At 40.7% G+C, this 11,370-nt stretch overlaps 1 pseudogene; it reads right to left on the bottom strand.

The window, feature by feature from the left end:
* Positions 1–3,567: 3,567 nt before the first annotated feature.
* Positions 3,568–5,548, bottom strand: LOC110349999 (hepatoma-derived growth factor pseudogene; annotated as a pseudogene).
* Between the last annotated feature and the right edge of the window lie 5,822 nt (positions 5,549–11,370).

Here is an 11,370-nt window from a genome sequence, read left to right as displayed (position 1 = left end):
ATCTTTATTCCAGAAAAATACATATCTTCCTAGCTATGAAAACTTCTTAGGTGCACAAAGGAAAATGGAGGAAGGCAGGGAATGTGTATTTATGCATAATGAAGTATTTGTTCGACACACAAACTAAACAAAACCAAATATGCTATGATTAAACCTGAGATCATGTTGCATAAAATGAGTCAGATTAGTAAGGTAAAATACCATGTTTTGTCTCATAAACAGAATGTGGAAGAAAATCTGAGATCGGATTGGCATGTTAGTAAAGGGAAAATCATTAGAGAAGTAGAGGATGAGAGGAAGGAGAGAGGAAAAGGCAAATATCTAAGGGGAAAGAGAAAAGAATCAAAGTATGTTGTGTGCATGTGCAGGTTTTATAAAATGAAATGTATTAGTCCCTCAAATTACCATACAACTAACAGAAAACACCAAAGATTGTCACTCAAATTGAGTAAAAATGGCAAGTGTCAAATTACATGTTGTAGGTATTTGTCAAATTATAGATTGCAGGTATTTGTCCAATTATAGGTTGTGGACATTTGATATTGTAGAATTTGGTAAAAATTCATCACACAAATTAAAATGGAAACAAAACTCTGTGCTGGTACACAGAGAAAATCTTTAGTGAGTCCTATGAAGAAAACAGATATAAACAAAATTAATTTCAATGAGTACATATTGTTGTCTCCCAAATCTGAAACAATGATAAGAAAACACATGACTTGCGATGTTTCACTAAATTAAATGATAACACTTGTGACGTTTTCCACAGGGTCCTCGGCTACATTTTAGGAAACATCATTCCCTTCACCAAAGCCACATCTCACACATGCCCTGGCCAGGCTCCCATCTGTATTGAAGCACGAGTCTGTGGTTCTCACCTGGACTGCAAATTTGGGCAAAACTTTCTCATCCTATCACCCATGGCAATGGAGATGCCATGAAAGGGATTTGGGAGAATATTGGAGAAGAGGAGGATGAGGGGAAGGAGAGAGGAGATGTTAAGGAGGAAATGAGGGGCATGAGAAGGACCAATGTGTGATATATGCATTTACAAATTGGGTTAAATGAAACATTACTTTCTGTATGAGTAATACAAATCAATTAGAAAGAAACAAGTGATAACAAAGACTGTCACTTAAACCGCGTACATATGTTAACAGAGGTCCAATGAGAAGTTGTACAAATATAGAGCATGGGATATTATAGAAGTTTGTAAAGATTAAATTATGGAAAATTAAAATGGTGACAAGATCCTGTTCAGTTATAGAGAGAAAAATCTTTAATGGAATCTCTGAGGACAATAGCCCCTATATGAAATGGTAACTCCAGTGTATACATAAATCTTCTATCCAACTGCAGCAAAAGCAAAGATAAATACACATGCTGGAGATGGTCATGTAAAAGAAATACTGAGGAAACTTGCAAAAATCGCCCATGTCCTCTCCCATATTGTACACAGCATCACTCACTTTAAAAGCCTTCACTTTGCATACTGACCACGCTCCCATGTGTACTGAAGCACCACTCAGTGGTCCCTACCTGGACTCTGAAGTTGAGGAATAGCTCTTCCTTCCACCCTCCACAGCATTTCTTTGTCCACTGAAAGAAAATTTAGATCTGATTCACAGAGCTGGTATCCTGTTCAGGGAAAAGTAAGCAAGCACGTTTTTATTTTTGTGGCAACAAAAATATTTTGATCAAGTACAAGGGATGCAATCGAGAAGAAGTAAGGAACTAGAGGTTAGACCTAGGAAATATGTTCAGAAAACATCACTGAGTGAATTTGTGAATATTAAATGGAAATCTAGAATGTGTACCAAAAAAGGATTCTCTGTCAGGATTCTTATATTCATTCCTGTTTTTCAATAAAATGCAGAATTATCAATATTTCAAAAATAATAAAATACATATGTCCATGGTTAAAATGAATACTATTTAAATAGAATCTGACACAAACATTTCAAGAATACTCACATTACATTTATTTTCATGTCTGGGTCAAAACTCAACATGCTGAGTTTAAAATAATACTTTTCCAATAATTTAGTGAATTTATAATTTTGAAAACATTCATTCAATACACTTTTTTGATCTGGGTTTTGCAGATTTGCTTGCAATAAAGACATGAAATATTGATCAAGTCAACATTCAAGGTTGTTAAAAACATCTTGTAAATAAATGTGATTGAAAACTTTCTTTCATGAAGGTGTAACGTTTATAAACAAATTCAGACAGAGATTGATTTGGGTATGCGTCACACATTCTAGAAAACTAATGCTAGAATAACTGCATGACTGAATATAGATAGAGACAATGGTGGACTCACCAAGGGATAAGAGATGATTAATGTTCTCTACCATCACATTTCTGTACAGCTCTCTCTGAGGTGTGTCCAGTAGGACCCATTCCTCTGGGGTGAATTTTATGGTCACATCTTCAGTGGTCAGTAAGTTCTAGAAGATCATAGACACTACACTTTAGATAGTGGAATAGCAACAAAGTTCTTTGCATGAAAACTCAGATTATAGCCCAGAGGCAGAGGAAAGCCTGGATACAGAGAGATTGAATAGTTTAGGGCAACACTATTGCTTCTCTTTACAAACACACTCTGAAATCATAAATTCATTATTATGAAGGATAATTACATTATGAGAAATTTTACATATGTGGTATTGAAAACCTTTGACATTTGTCAATAGAATGGTAGTTATAACTTTTATGAAGGTTGTTATGAAACATTCAGTTTCAAAATTTTATGTAAAAATATCTGCCCTGATCATTTTGATTAACATTCTTACATAAAGAATTGAATTATTGTTATCACCGTTTTGGTTCCCATTCGTTAGAATGACTATGGTTGTTTCATTTTCATTCATATACCTCACATCCCTCATCTGTTTAACCAATTTTATACTGATGTGAATGTGGAACAATCCAAAGAATGATTTTCCTATCTCAAAGACATTTATTATAATTGTTGTTTGTATTATTCATAAGAAGGTCAAGGACAGTGAAAGGATTAACCACCATCCCTGATCACTGGCTGAATTGCATGACTGTCACCATCTGTGGCTGTGTTCTGTCTGTACTGGAATGGAATCAAATTTGCAGAGTGAGGCTCAGAACAAATGCCAAGCAGGACTCATCAGAAATCTTTCTGATTGGGGTATTGTCCTTTGTTCTAGATGAACTTTCCTGAGCTATGAGGATGCTCACACTTCTCTGAAAACTCCCAATATTATCCTTGAAGGTCTTCTTTATGAATGTTGTCACTATATTCACATGTTCAAGAAGCTTTAGATGAGGTACCACATGTTCAGTTCTTCAAAAAATTTCCAGAGCCTTCTATTTTCATTCTATTAATTCCCTTACTAGACTCTTGAATTAAGATTGCTACCAATTAAGTTAATAACAATATCTAATAATAACATGGATCCATCAAATATAAAAAATTCTGAATTATTGACATGAAAGTACTATGACTTTGGTGCAGAACAATAAATTATTTTAGGTTATACTTTGAAGACTTTTCCACACTGAAGTAGGTACTATTCAATTTACTTATTTATTTATTAATAATCAACAGGTTTTATTTTCCTAGAACTGAATTTGTCTATAGTTCTCAGAGCTAAAGTTCCAAAGCTACAGTCAGCAATTTTTCATCAGAGCCCAAGGGAGAGGGTCAGGGATAACAGACAGAAGACAGAGCGGCAGGAAACCACTAGGAAGAGGCTGGGAGTGGGTACTCACTCTGTTCTCTCAGTGAGTTTACAAACCAGATCTGGTGAAAATACCAACGGACCAGGTAAGGGTATGTGGGTAGGAAATGACTCCAGAAGGAACACCAAAGCCCCAGCTACAAAGAGTCATCCAGCCCCACACAGAAGGGGAGCCTCCCAGTGCACCTCAGAAATGGGGGCAGCACGGGGAAGGAAGGAGCAGGACAGGGAGCACACAAAGGGTTAGGGGGCCTTCAAATTTTTTTTGTAGTTTTCTTTTATTAAAAACATTTCCTAAAAAATTTGTCTCTTCCTTTACGTCTGGGTGGTGTATGTAACTGTAGGCTGGCCTTGAGTACTGTGGGAAAGGGGACAGGGCAGCTGGGAGTTTCCCCAGGGCACCCCATCTCCGGCCCCAGCGCTCTAAAGGAGGCAGTCGCTGGACACTCCTACCCACACGGGGGAAGCCGACCCTTCAGATCTCAGGAAGCCCCAAAATCTTTTGATGATAACCAAACCCCCAGAACCCTCGGATCATCAGGGGAAGACTGGGTGAGGTCAATCTCGGAGGACTTACGGGACGGAGCCCCTCCCCCCCAGGCTGTCCCACTTTCCCTGAATCTCGGCAGCTGGGCAAGACGTGTGGGACTGGGGACAGAAGCGCAGGACGCTGCCCTCTGGCCCCCAACACCCCCAGCCCGAAGCCCACCCTGCTGTTTATGCTCCACCCCTTCCACGCCTACCCAAAGCCACCAGAATGTCTATGGGAGAGGAGGAGGGGGTCAGGCGGAACAGGAGCCCTGGGAAACAGCTTCAAGCAGCATGGAGCACAACAGCCTCGTGTCCCCCAGGGAGCTGAAGACACAGCAGACTGGGGTCCTCTCGGACCCGGAGGTGAGGGCCAGATCAAGCTCCAGGGGCCGGGCTCACAGTGGGGAACAAGCGGAGGGGGAGAGCCGGTGGGGTGGGACGGGAGAGGGTTCCCAGTTTGAGGCCGTGGCCAGTTTCCCCAGCAGGACCCAGACAGCAGCAGGAGCGGGGCAGAGCTCCTCTTGAAACACTGGTGGCTACAGGCTCTCATGATCTCGGACGCCCAGGGCCTCAGCATCCTTCTCTGCCGCCTCCCTCCTCCTCGTCCTTGGGAGGAAGGCCTCGGCCAGAGGTGGGCTCCGAGGGGGCGCTGTTCTTCTCCCGCTCTGTGGAGACGGGCCTCTCACCCTCCAGGGTGGCTGCCTCCCTCTCCTCTCCTTGCGGGTCTTCTGCCTCCTCGGGACGTTTAGGGGAAGCCTCCAGCAGGTCGCCTGCTCTCCTCTTCAGGGACCCCTTCTCGTTCTTCTCCTTGGCCGGCTCATGGATGACCAGCTTCCCCTCCTCAGCGCTGCTACCCTCTGCCTTCCCCTTCTTGTCAGGGTCACCCTCTGTGGCTTCGGGCTCTGGCTCTGGCTCTTCCAAGCAGCTCTTTTTCTGGGAGGGCTGGTAGCCAGAGGCGTTGACAGTGGGGTTGTTCTGGATCTCCCTCAGCCCCTCGCTGAACCCTTTCCGCTTGTTAGGCTTGCCAAACTTCTCCTTGGACTCCTCGTAAGGGAAGAGGTGTTTGGGGCCCAGGAATGCCGTCTCGTGGGTCCCAAAGAAAAAGACTCGGTACTTGTTGGCTGTGGATTTCACGGTAGCCTCGGGCATCTCATCAATCCGGGCCGGCCAGTGCCGGTAGCCCTTCATCTTGGCGAACACCAGGTCCCCACATTTGTACTCCTTCTGCCAGTTGGATCGAGACATGGCCAGGCTCCGGGCTCCCCGGGCTCCGCGCCAGGCCGGGAAGCGTGAGCCCAAGTTTGCGCGCGCTGCGGTAGCGGTGGCGGCGCTGCTCCGCTCCGGCCCGCGCTTGGCCCGGGCCTCGATGGGGACCCCCGGCCCGAGCTCTCCACCTGCGCGCCTCTCGGACGGGGTGGGCACGAGTCCGACGACGCGACGCTGGGCACAGCGGTGCGCACTCCTGCAGTTGTTTGTGTTTTGAAATTCAATTGCTCCCTCCTCCGCGCGAGGCCTCTTCCTCCTATTCAATTTATTAAGCGTAAAATTACTTAAGGGATTGGCAATTTATTCAATTTATTAAGTGTGAAATTACTTAAATGATTGGCAATTGCTATTCTTCCTAAACATCTTTCATTATTCTTCCAGAGCTTACAGACTTGATATCAAAATGTTTGCCTCCCTGTTGATTGAATTCACCTGGTGAAATATTTAACTCCCTCACTGCCATGGGCTGCAGTGCCCTACTTCTCACAGATAGCTATGCCCTGCATCCAGCACAATTCTAACAGCACTAGAGTTAGCAGCACAGGCAAGGAGGTCAATATTTCTATGAAAAGAACAAGGAACTCAATGAGGGAGAAAATATCTTACCTTTCTTCTGTAAGTACAAAGCCATAGTGTAGATTCACATACACAAAGATACTGAAACCCATAGGCAAATATGTTCATATTATAGCATTGTATGCATATTATATAGTAAATAAGACACTATAAGTTTACAACCATTAAAATTACCTCAGTGGGAAGAAAATCGTGCCTGAAATATAGATGCCTTAATCCCACCTACTTGGACTTAGGACTTACTATCTGCTCTCAATGAGCTTGCAGTACCAGTAGAAAAACACATTCTTACTCACCTGCTCATTCAATGCCATTCACAGAGTTGTCAGATGCCTTCCAGTACAGATTATGATACAGGCTAAAAACTAAGCATTGAATCTGTGGATAGAGATAAAAGTTATTAAGACAGCAGTCTGTGCTGAGGATTTAAACTCTTCTGTTAGGAAGTCACAGATATTCATGGAAATGTGAGGCTACTGCCAAGCAGCAGAAAATGCAGTGCACTTGGACAAAAGAACATGGGTCTCAACTTTTCTGAAGTAAAATTTGAGTGTGTAGTTCTGGTTAAAAAATAAGGTACAAATGCAGTCATCTCATAGGAACATGAAAAGCATTGGGTCTATTGTTCATTAGCCTATTCAGCCTTTTACTTTAAATGTAAGGAATTCCTTCCCTCATTGCAAAGCAGAGATAGCTATGAGCCATCCCCATGTGGGACTTAGTTTCCATCTTTAGATAAATATGGTAGAATTTTTCAAACTACACTAGATTTGCATCATTTGGTAGCAATGATCCTCCGACCTCCACCATATTTCCCAGATGTCTCTCTGCATTCTCAGCCATGAAGTTGAACCTTTCTCTCCAGGAATGGATGCCAATCTTGGTAAGATGTTGTATAAAAGGGAGGAATTGACACAGACACTCATTCACCTGGGGGCTCATTCACTGACACCCAACCTACATAGGTGACCCTTAAAATCTTCTGCTTCAGAAAGTAACAGAACTACACATTTTTCAGTCTGCTGGCACTTACTCCCACAATTACTTAAGACAGTACTGCTCAGAAGTAGTGCACATGTAAATTATGAGGATCATCCCTAAAACTCCTGGCTCAATGGGACATTTCATTTAAGGTTTCGCTGTAGCCCATGCAGTTCAGTTTTGTGTTACTCATCACTTCCATAACATACCTACCTTGCATTTATATGCAGACCTTTGCTCGTATGAGAGAAAGACTTTAGGAATTGTAATGTCTCTCCAAAACCCTCAATAATAAGTGTACTGGCAACTGTATTTCATTTATAAATAATATTTGTTGTGAATAAAAGTATAATCAATTGACTTGTTTATATGGGTATTTGAATAAAATAAGACATTATAATATATGAAACTGTGTTTCCAAATATACAGACATAAAGTTTTATCAGTTTAATCTTTACAAAATATCTGATCTTTTAGACCTTTAACTGATTTATCCCATAACCAATATAAGTAGGCAAAAATTTAATACAACCAAGTACTGCACCTTGATATTAAGATAGTTACATGTTCTGCCTGGGTTTTGATTCATATTTTATAAAATATACACATGATTCAAACTCAGAATGATGGTTCTAATGTTAATAATTGAAACAAACATTGCATGTACAATGTCTTCTAGTTTTTGCTTTATCAAGAAATTACTAGCCCAGCCTCCGAGCACAGAGTGGATGCGTGAGGAGCTGAGCTGTGTGGAGCTGGGCTGCCACCCCACCCCTACAATGGCCTCTGAGTAAGTAGCCTGCAGCACCATCCCCAACACCTAACCTGCTACACTTTGGCCTCCTGGCAATCCTGGTACCTGGACCAACACCACAGAGGGACAGGGAGTCTTAAAGGCCATTGTCCTGAGCTCCAGAAGACAGAGCAGAAGTGAAAAAGGGGAAGAGGGACTCTCTCAAGCTCCTTAATAAAAATTAAAGCCTACTAGAAAAGTGAAGGGAATCTCTGCAATGAAGGCACTCCAGACCATTTTAGTTAGTAAGTCAGAGGGATCACCATCTCCCATCAAAACCTGGACTATTTTCAGGGAAAGGGCAGCTGAAACCTGCAGTAGAACCTTGGAGAATTCAACCCTGAAGGAGGTCAGGGAGCTCAACTTGGGACACACAGCCAGAAATCAGCCTGAAACTCAGGGGTCTGCTGCTGGCTTCCTGAGCCTAATTGATTTAGACCTGCCTACTGCTGCCCATGCCATCTATTGTGACAGCAGATACATACCCTGAAGAAAGCCCTTCATTTTTATTTTTTATTTGTTAAATTACTTTTGTTTCTTATATTTAATTTTTATTTTTTTCTACTCTTTCCAAACTTTTCTTTTTTGTTTCTCTCTTCTTTTTCTCTCTGTCTCACTCTCTCATTCTCCCACATTGTTCTTCATCTTCCCTTTTGTTCCTGCCCTAATTCAGATATATCTTTTCTCTTTTTCCTTCTCTCAATTATCATTAGTTTGAAAGGAAAGTGAATACAGTTTCTAGCCTTCCTATTGGTTCAGTTGTTCTGTTCTTGTCTTTGTTCTTTCATTCTGTCTTTTCCTCTTGTCTTCAACAGTTTCCTAGAGTTTGCATGATCTTCCTGTGTTCTCTGGCCTCACTGCTAATATTTCCCTATACTTCTACCCATTTATCCCTTTCTCCCCAACTCTTTCTAAGGGTAAATTTGGAATATTGAAGAGTTTATTCACTATAAATATATTTTGGCCTGGTCCTCAATTTTGATTTGACTCATGTGGTTAAAGGTGGTAGATTAATAACTACCACACATTGTCATTTTCTAGCCTGTGCTTGATGCTCTCTTGTTGCTAACTGTATCACTTGGGCTAAGGTGTTGTGATTGATCTAATCATTTTTCCTTTCTGGTATAATGAAAATATGATTGACTCAGAGTTATTAGAGACTCAAAACCTAACAACTGGCTATATCTGGAAGACATCTTTGAGAAACAATCATGCCATAAGGGTTCTAAATATAAGCAACAAAGGTACTTACAATAAGCAATATTGAAATATCAACTCAGGAATTAAAACAAGGACAGTTCAACAACAAAATTAAGAGTGACAAGATATTTAAGCAAGGCACAAACCCACACTTCCAGCTCAGCAAAGGCAAATTCTGGGGGGAAGTGAGGTGAAAAAGTCTGATAATCAACCACCTATTCATCTTGAATTGATAGCACAGGAAGTAATGAAACAGATGAAGGAGGCTCTAGAAAAATTCAAAACAGAAATAATTTCCCAGATAAATACAGAGATGGTGAGCAGAGTGAAAGGCATGACCAGAGACTCTAGAATAGAAAGAGATAAAAAATAGATGAGTTCAGAACCATGATGGAAGCCATGAATACCCAGAACACAAAAGAAATGGAAACCATGAATGCCCAACATAGGAAAGAAATGGAATCCATGAAACAGATTCAAACAAATATCCAGGAGATTAAAAACTCTATTGAAAGTATACACAGCAGACTGAGCCAATCTGAAAACAGAATATCAGATATAGAAGACAGCATGGTGGTCAGTGACCATGAAAAGGCAGATCTCTTAAAAACAGTAAGGGACCCTGAGAAATCAATCCAACAGTTCCTGGATGATGCAATGAAGAATAATATAAAACTAATAGAATTCCAGGAAAAAGCAGGAGAAAGTACAAATTACATAAAAAATATTGTTTACAGAATTAATGACAGAAAACTTCCCAAAATGAGCAAAACAACTTGACATACAAATAAGTGAGGCATAGAGGATTCCAACTAACCATGATAAAAAACCCCTACACATAGACACAGAATGATCAAGATCCCAGAAACCCAACAGAAGAACTAAATAGTACGAACAATTAAGCAAAGAAACAAATCACATGCAAAGGAAAGCCCAGTAGAATCACAACACACTTTTCAAAACAAACCCCCAAATCAAGGAGAGCCTGGAGTGAGGTATTCCAAGCCCTAAAAGTAAACAACCTCCAACCAAGACTGACGTATCCGGCAAAACTATCTTTCAAATTTGATGGAAGCATAAGATAGTTCCATGACAAAGATACCTGAGAAAATTCATGAATAGCAAACCAGCACTCCAAACAATTCTAAAAAATATCCTAGAAAAAGACAATGAAGGTCACAGCTCCATGAGGCCCAACAGAGCAAATCCATCAGGCAAGGCAGGAAATCAAAGGGTGAGGGGGAAAATAAAAAAGAACCAACAACAGGAAAATAACACGACAATGATAAGTCAATACATATCAGTTATAACCATCAATGTTGGTGGCCTCACTTCACCAATCAAAAGAAACAGACTGGTGGAATGGTTTAAGAAGCAAAATCCAAATATGCTGTATATAAGAAAAGCACCTAGTTCAAGAAGAAACTCATAGACTGAAAGTAAAATGATGGAAAACAGTTCTCCATGGAATAGGAACCTGGAAAAAAGCAGAGGTCTATCTTACCACAGACAAAGTAAATTTCAAACCAAAATTAATTAAAAGTGACAAAAATGGTCACTACATCCTTGTAAAGGGAACAATTCAAGAGGAAGAGACAACAATCATAAATATATATGCACTAAATACTAATGTCTCCATTTATATAAAACAAATATTAAGGGATATGAAAAACCAAATAACCCCTAATACAATTGCAGTGGGGGAACTCAATACACTAGTGTCAGAAATAGATCATGAAGACAAAAAAATCAACAATGAAATTCTAGAACTGAACCAAGCTTTATTTTTTTTTTGTTAAATTCTTTTATTGGTACATTTTAGGTATGCAACACAATTACATTTCTCATTGGGAACTGTACCTTTACATAATTCATCTTGGTTCTTAATTTTTCCCCATTCCTAGCCCTCCCTTCACCCCCTCCACCCTTCCTTATTTACAAAGACTTTATTTCCATTTTTTCCATTTCTCAGCATTTTCCCTTTCCCTTCTTTCCTTTCCCATGCCCTTCCCACTACCCCACCCCTTTGGACCTTTTCTTCCTATTTTGCATTATCAATTATTCATTCTAATCATTGGTTCATTGTAGGTATACAATATAATGACATTCATCATTGGAAATTTGCACCCTTACATAATCTCTCTTGGTTCTTATGTTTCACCCTTGCCCAGCCCTCCCTTCAACCCCTCCAGTCCTTCCTATTTACAAAGATTTTGTTCCTATTTTTCCATTTTCTCATATTAACCCCATTCCCTTCTATCCTTTCCCGTAGCCCTCCCACTTCCTTCCCCTTTGCCCCTTTTC

Source organism: Heterocephalus glaber, unplaced genomic scaffold (genome assembly GCF_053883595.1).
Source record: "Heterocephalus glaber isolate CG9 unplaced genomic scaffold, H.glaber_assembly_v1.0 deba00001460, whole genome shotgun sequence".
Classification (NCBI taxonomy): domain Eukaryota; kingdom Metazoa; phylum Chordata; class Mammalia; order Rodentia; family Bathyergidae; genus Heterocephalus; species Heterocephalus glaber.
This window is presented reverse-complemented; position numbering and strand designations above follow the sequence as displayed.